The sequence below is a fragment of the Mya arenaria genome, chromosome 7, assembly GCF_026914265.1.
Source record: "Mya arenaria isolate MELC-2E11 chromosome 7, ASM2691426v1".
Classification (NCBI taxonomy): Eukaryota; Metazoa; Mollusca; class Bivalvia; order Myida; family Myidae; genus Mya; species Mya arenaria.
The window spans coordinates 48,981,737-48,988,263 of NC_069128.1; the positions used below are offsets into that span (position 1 = coordinate 48,981,737).

The 6,527-nt window shown below is 34.0% G+C and overlaps 1 long non-coding RNA gene across 1 annotated transcript; it reads left to right on the forward strand.

The window, feature by feature from the left end:
- The first annotated feature begins 681 nt into the window (after nucleotides 1-681).
- On the forward strand, nucleotides 682-3,068 carry LOC128239869 (uncharacterized). The gene is made up of 3 exons (XR_008261950.1): nucleotides 682-794; nucleotides 1,963-2,169; nucleotides 2,645-3,068. It is a non-coding gene; the product is annotated as an uncharacterized LOC128239869 (long non-coding RNA).
- The last annotated feature ends 3,459 nt before the right edge of the window (nucleotides 3,069-6,527 follow it).

Below are 6,527 nucleotides of genomic sequence, written 5' to 3' on the forward strand. Positions count from 1 at the left end.
AAAACAAGCATTTAATGCATTTAAACACAACCATTTTACATCTATGTAAATCTATGCACCGCAGCCTTGCAGGTGATCTTTATGTATAACAGTTTATATCATTATGTTTTGACAGTATGAAATGAAGAAAAAAACTCATCAAACTCATAATAATTCGTCAGCTTTTATTTTTTGTGTACATAACTCATATTTTAGATATATATAATTATCTGACCCGGAATCCCAGTCGGAATAGCTACCCACTTTTGGTACAAAAACATTGTAGGTGAAGGATATGCCATTTCAAAATTTGTAAAAAGATCAGTTAAGTTACTATTATTTGGACTAGTGCTTCAAGTATTTGATTAATTGTCTCTATAATGTATAATGCACCTGTCAATTGTAGAGCCAAGCTGGGAGCTGCCTAAAAATCAATTACCCAGTTAGCTCAGTTTGACAGATCGCCATGCAAGTGTTCACATGGTCGTGGGTTCAAGCACCATACCAGTAGCATCTTTTCTTAAATGTTTACTTTAGAACCCATCATCCAGGAGTAAACAATTATGATTTTTTATTAAATATTACAGGCCATGTTCTTTTGTAAACTTTCAGATTGAGAAGTGCCTGGATACAAGGCTAGTATTGTTAACATCATCTGATACAATCAACTGGAACAAAGCTGAAATGGCTGCCTGACCTGACTTAAAAATTGAATGGCAGTACATCAGACTAGAAGATAACAAGTATTGAGGTGGACAAAATGAAACCTGAGCCTACCAAAGCTGACAGATTGCACAAGAAACACATAAATGCAGGTATTTACTGAGATATTGTAATTACTTTTTGAAACTTCTCATTCATTTAGGAAGTTCAGTTGACACAGAGTTGGCAAAAAAATGAACAAAGGTATATACATTTTGAATTCTAATTCAAATGAGAACTTTACTGGCCAGCACAGAATGGTAAAATGCTAGTCTACCAATATAAATGTGCCTGGTTCGAATCAGTAAAGCTGATGAATGTACTGGTTGTGTAGCCAGGATGTGAGTAGGTCTGCACTTGGCTGATAATGCATATCATATGTTTAAGCTGCACTCTCACAGACTGTCTGTTTTACCAACTCTTTTTTTATTTGTTGGTCTTGTAATGAATTATTTTATGCGAATTTCTAAACACTGGGCATAACAGACAACTGGAAAAAGGGGATCGCTGCTTTCTTATATTAATTCAGTCAAAAAAGACAACTGAAAAAATTGGAACGCTGTTTTCTTATGTTAATACGGTCAAAAGATGATGTTCTGTGCCAAAATCTCATTATTAGTAAAGCGTTAGTAATGCTTTTAACCATAAAACCAATAGTTATAAATGTAAATATAAAAAACATGATCTTATCTTTTGTCAGCAGTCTTATTTCATCAGTTTTCATACTGCTTTTCATTAGCTTATTCCAAGCCAAAAAGTAAAAGAAGTTGTCAAAACCTTCAATCTGTGACTGAGAGTGCAGCACTCTTACAGATTGAATGTTTTGACTACTTTATTTATTTTTTGTCTTGGAACGGGCCAATTTATGTGAAAATGCATGTTAACCATTCATACAAGATTGGTGACAATAAATTTGTCAGAAAATGTTTATATTTAAGTTCAAAATGTTTTATGCATTTTTCTGTAACCGTTAGTAACGCTTTAAGCCATAAAACCTTTGTTTTGACCTGAAATATGGAAGTCTGCAATCTAATATTTGTCAGTAGTCTTATATCACTGGTTTGCAGATATTATAGCAAAAAAAAATAGGTCATTCCAAGACAAAATATACAAAAGTTGTAAAAACAGTAAATCTGTGAGAGTGCAGCTTTAAATGACTAAATGTTTTGATTTGGCTCAAATTTCACCTAAAATCTTATAGATTTGTGGCATCTAAATGGTTTGTTTTTAACAACATTACATGTGCATATGTATATATTTGTTCTTAAATGTGTAATTTAGATTGGAAGATTCATTCTCTGGAAAGTAGAAAAGGGCATGTTACATACTGTTATCACTGCCATGACAGAAACCATATTGAGGAGCTGGTCCACCTGTAGGAAGAATTGCGCTATTGGTTGGAGCAGCACTATTACCCAGCCATACACCAGCACTAAGTTTGTCATAGGGAGCATTTCTGAGCAGTTATGGAGACCACTAACTATGCAGGTATGTCATAATCAAAATCTTGGTTTATATATTTTTTATAATTTAGCATCTGTTGAGAAGAAATTTATTTCTTGTTTGAAGGCACACACTATAGATTGATGCCCCAAATATATATTTCTTATTTTAATGCATTATCATGTCTAACTCATTTGACTTAAATGATCAAAGCAAAAGAAATGCAAATGATTAATCTGCAGATATAAAAATGTAAGCTTTTTTAACTGGGGAAATTGTTGCCACTTGTCTATTAATTAAAGAACACATTTATAATTAATAATGTTTAATCTGTACACAAATCATATGCCTTCTTTGTTTTAACCATCAATGTCAAAGAGTCCAGCATGATAATGCAATAAATTGAAAAAAAAATGCATTAATTTATATGAACCCTTTAAAACAAAGACATTTCCTAAATCCAATAGAAAATAATTGAATATTGATGCAGAGTTCAGTTAGAATATAACTTTTTTTGCAGTTGTTGCAGTGAAACTTGCACCAGTGTGTTTTCTGTGGAGATAAAGAGATAGTGTCCAGCAATGAAGACCCAACTCAAGATCTGACCTTGTAAGGCCAATATGAAATAACTGTGTGGGAAAATGGGAAAAACCTGCAGTCAGGAATGCATGGAAATCATCAAAAGAACAGTGTTAAATTAATCTTGATAAACTTGACATTTATTTTGTTTGACATATTTATTCATGGTGCAGTGAAAACATTCTTTTTTTCTCATGGTTATTTAAATTTAGAATTGATAGGAGGGAACATCACTATGTAGTTTCATGTTCATAGTCAGATCAAAACCCATGTACATGCCCAAATGAGCATTCGAAAATATCAAAATGGTACTTGTTGTATGTAGTGTAAGTTAATTAACATAATAAACAAAAATATTTAATCAATTTCAATTTATTATGCCCCTTTCAAAGAAGAGGAGTATATTGCTTTGCACATGTTGGCCGCTACGTCCGTCTGTCTGACAGTAGACCAAAACTTTTCCGGGTGATAACTCTACAATTCCTAGACCTATTGTCAAACTTGACATGAAAGTTTGGTTTAACCAGTAGATGACCCCTTTTGATTTTAGGGGTAATATGGTCAAAGGTCACAGTGACCTTGAACAGGAAGGTGTCAAACCATACATCTGACTGATAAGTTGACAATGCCTGCACCTATGGCCCTTAAACTCAACATGGAGGCTAAGTCTGACTATTAGAAGATCCTATTGATTTAAGGGGCCATTGGGTCAAAAGTCAAGGTCACAGTGACCTTGAATGCTTAAAGGTTGTACTAATAATGACTGGACAAAGCCTGCACCCATGGCCCTTGAACAACTTGACTTTGGGGTTGGGCCTGACCAGTAGGTGAGCCCTATTGATTTGTCACAGACCATTGAACGCCAAAAGCTTGCCTGTGTGACAACTCGACAAAGTCTGCACCCATGGCCTTCAAACTTGAAATTTAGGTTTGGGGTGACCAGCAGATGACCCCTTTGGATTTGGAGGTCAAGGTCACATCTCCAATATTGGTCATTAAAACTATGTCATTTACTTATTCCCTGCTGCTAAGAGGATACATGTTTATCAGCAAATATCAGCCATCATCTGAATATGAGTGAAAACTGTACCAACTACCCTCATACTTTGAATAGCATAATCTTAAAACTGCCTCAAAGGCATCTTTTGTCAATGAAAAACCAGCTGTCATTTCGGTCCATGCATATTTCATTCAATTGTCCAGATATTCTTGACAACATGGCGCTAATTAATGCTGCAGGTTTGAAATTTAAGACATTAGTTTTTTTTCTTCAGCACCATGCAGATTTATTAACACTTTTATAATAAAAACAAACTAGAAAACAAATTTTAAAGATATTAGTTTTTTCATGGTATGATGCCACGGCACCATGCAGATTTGTTTTCACTTTTATATCAAAGAAAGTAACTCGAGCACAAATTTTGTAGATATGTGGACTCTGTTGATAGAAGTTCTGGGAGGCATTTTTAGGCTTGAAAGAGCATCATTTTAAAGTTATATTTTTATTATGTCCCTTGAATCTTGGGTATAGTTTGTATTGTATTTGCATTTTAAAGACATTGGCTTCAACAGACCCTAATGAAATGAAGGAATGTAATTGCTTACTGAAACTGTTATAAGCGACGTCATAAATTGAAGCAATTTTAACATAATGAATATGCATTTAACTAATTTAAAGCGGTTCAAAATTAGGAAATTTGAATTAAGAATCTTGTAGGCCATTGGATACATGATTAAGTAGGGCCAATATATTTGTGCTTATTATAATCACATTTATCCTTCTTCATCTACCTTAAAGAGTGTTCATCATTTGTATGAAATCATTTGATCACGTTTCATTTGAAAGAACTTTGCGGTAGTGTTTGCTTGCTTTAGTTACGTAACCGACAGTCTTGCAGCGCTTTCAGCGCTTTGATTTTGTTGGTCGCCATTATTGCCCGGAAACCCACCACAAGAAATGCAGATGTCAGCAACAACAATGTTTGTATTACTTAACAAAAAACTGTTTTGCGTGCCCGCTTGGTTAAGGAAAATGATACTATTTGAAACGTCTTTGACTATTGAGTAAGACTGCTGGTCCAATCAAATAATGGTAACGAAGTAAACAAGGAGGTCATATCGCAGACCGGTTTATCAAAATGAATTTAAATTATTCAGTAATAAAGAGACGATACTTTAGCAATATAAAAGCAATATAAGCTGATTTTACAATTTAATTAAGATAGAAGGAATATATTAATTTGACACTTATTTCAACGATCACAAGTATAAATATATACAGCGTGTGCATCACTAATGCTTTGTATCTTTCAGCATGGCGTGAAATAGAAGGAGACACATTTGAGGAGGTATGTTATACAATAGGTTCACAAATATGTACGTCTAATAAAGCCATAAAGTAATTGTTATCTAAAGAACATACAATATTTGAACATGTTTCATTCAACCCGTTATTTGTTGAATGAATATGATTTTGTTTGCAATCATCATATCTTAAGCACGAAGGCTAAACTTTCGCCAGTTTGGTCATTACATTCAATTAAGGAATGAATTTCGGGGTTAATGTCATTATCGGGGTATGAACGCAATTGGGCTGGTCTAAGTGTGTGGAGTCCGAAGGACTCCACGCGTACTTTGACCAACCCTAAATATATTTTTCTATGACACTCGTGAAATAAAATACGATCTTACACTGAAATAAACAAATATCCTCTATTTCTTATGTGTGCATGACATAGCGACAAGCGACGTTATCCGTCGACAAAAAGCCATGGATACCAGGCCTTTAAAACATTATTGTAAATAACGCTTAAAAAGAGGGTGTAGGCGAATGTCTTGTGTTAAGATCGAGTCTGTTCCACATAGAAAATGCGGAAGATATTGTTGATCGACGTAGGTTACTTAACTTCTTTTTAGATTAAGATATTGTTACTGTTATGTAAGGTTACATTCATTTACAGTCGCTGGATAGATCTGCGATAGGTCAGATGGTTTTTCTCCGTGATTTTATTTATCTTTTAGGATGAGTTCTTGCATTGTTCTTCGATCAGATATCAAACATTTAACAAAAATCAAGTTGCAGAAGTGGTCTTAAGAAGGAAAGGTAAACTTGATAGTGTTTTGGACGAAGTTTGAATTTAAGAGCATACATTGAACCAAGAACCCCTTGCAGAAGTAAACATGTTGTAAATATGCTGATACCAGGTGCCGTCCGACCGAACTGAGACTGACTCTTAATTGCTTATGAGTGTCTTAAAATGTAAGTGCTGATGTATCAATTTAATTTGAGAGTGGTTAGATGCAGATGTTCCTAGTTCACCATCATAATTATGGTGTTTTATTGCACAATTAATAAGATTCGCTGAATATGCCAATGTAAAAAAATCAGCTCTCGTATACTTATGACGAAAGAAATTCTGAAACAGGCTTTCGGCTATCATAAATAAACGAAGTTCTCACAAAATTTGTTTATGGTCATAATAGTATTATATCAAAGTACAATAGCTGTCATAAATCGCTGATTGCTAACAGTATTGCTCATCCGGATTTGTATGGTGAGTTTTTAAAGAAAACTCGTAAAATTAAAATGTTTCCAGCAGCTAGTTGGGCGGATAGACTTAATGAATTGCTTGGATCTTATTTAGACCGTGGATATAATGGCAATACTTTGAAAGATACTTGCCTTCTGGTGTTAATGACAAATTCCTCATAAAAAAAATAAAGTTGAATATGGCTTTCATACATCACTAAACTTTCAGTCCTTCGGTTTAATTAAAATATATAATCTTTAAAACAGTTTTTGGCTCGCTAAGAATGTTTCTATC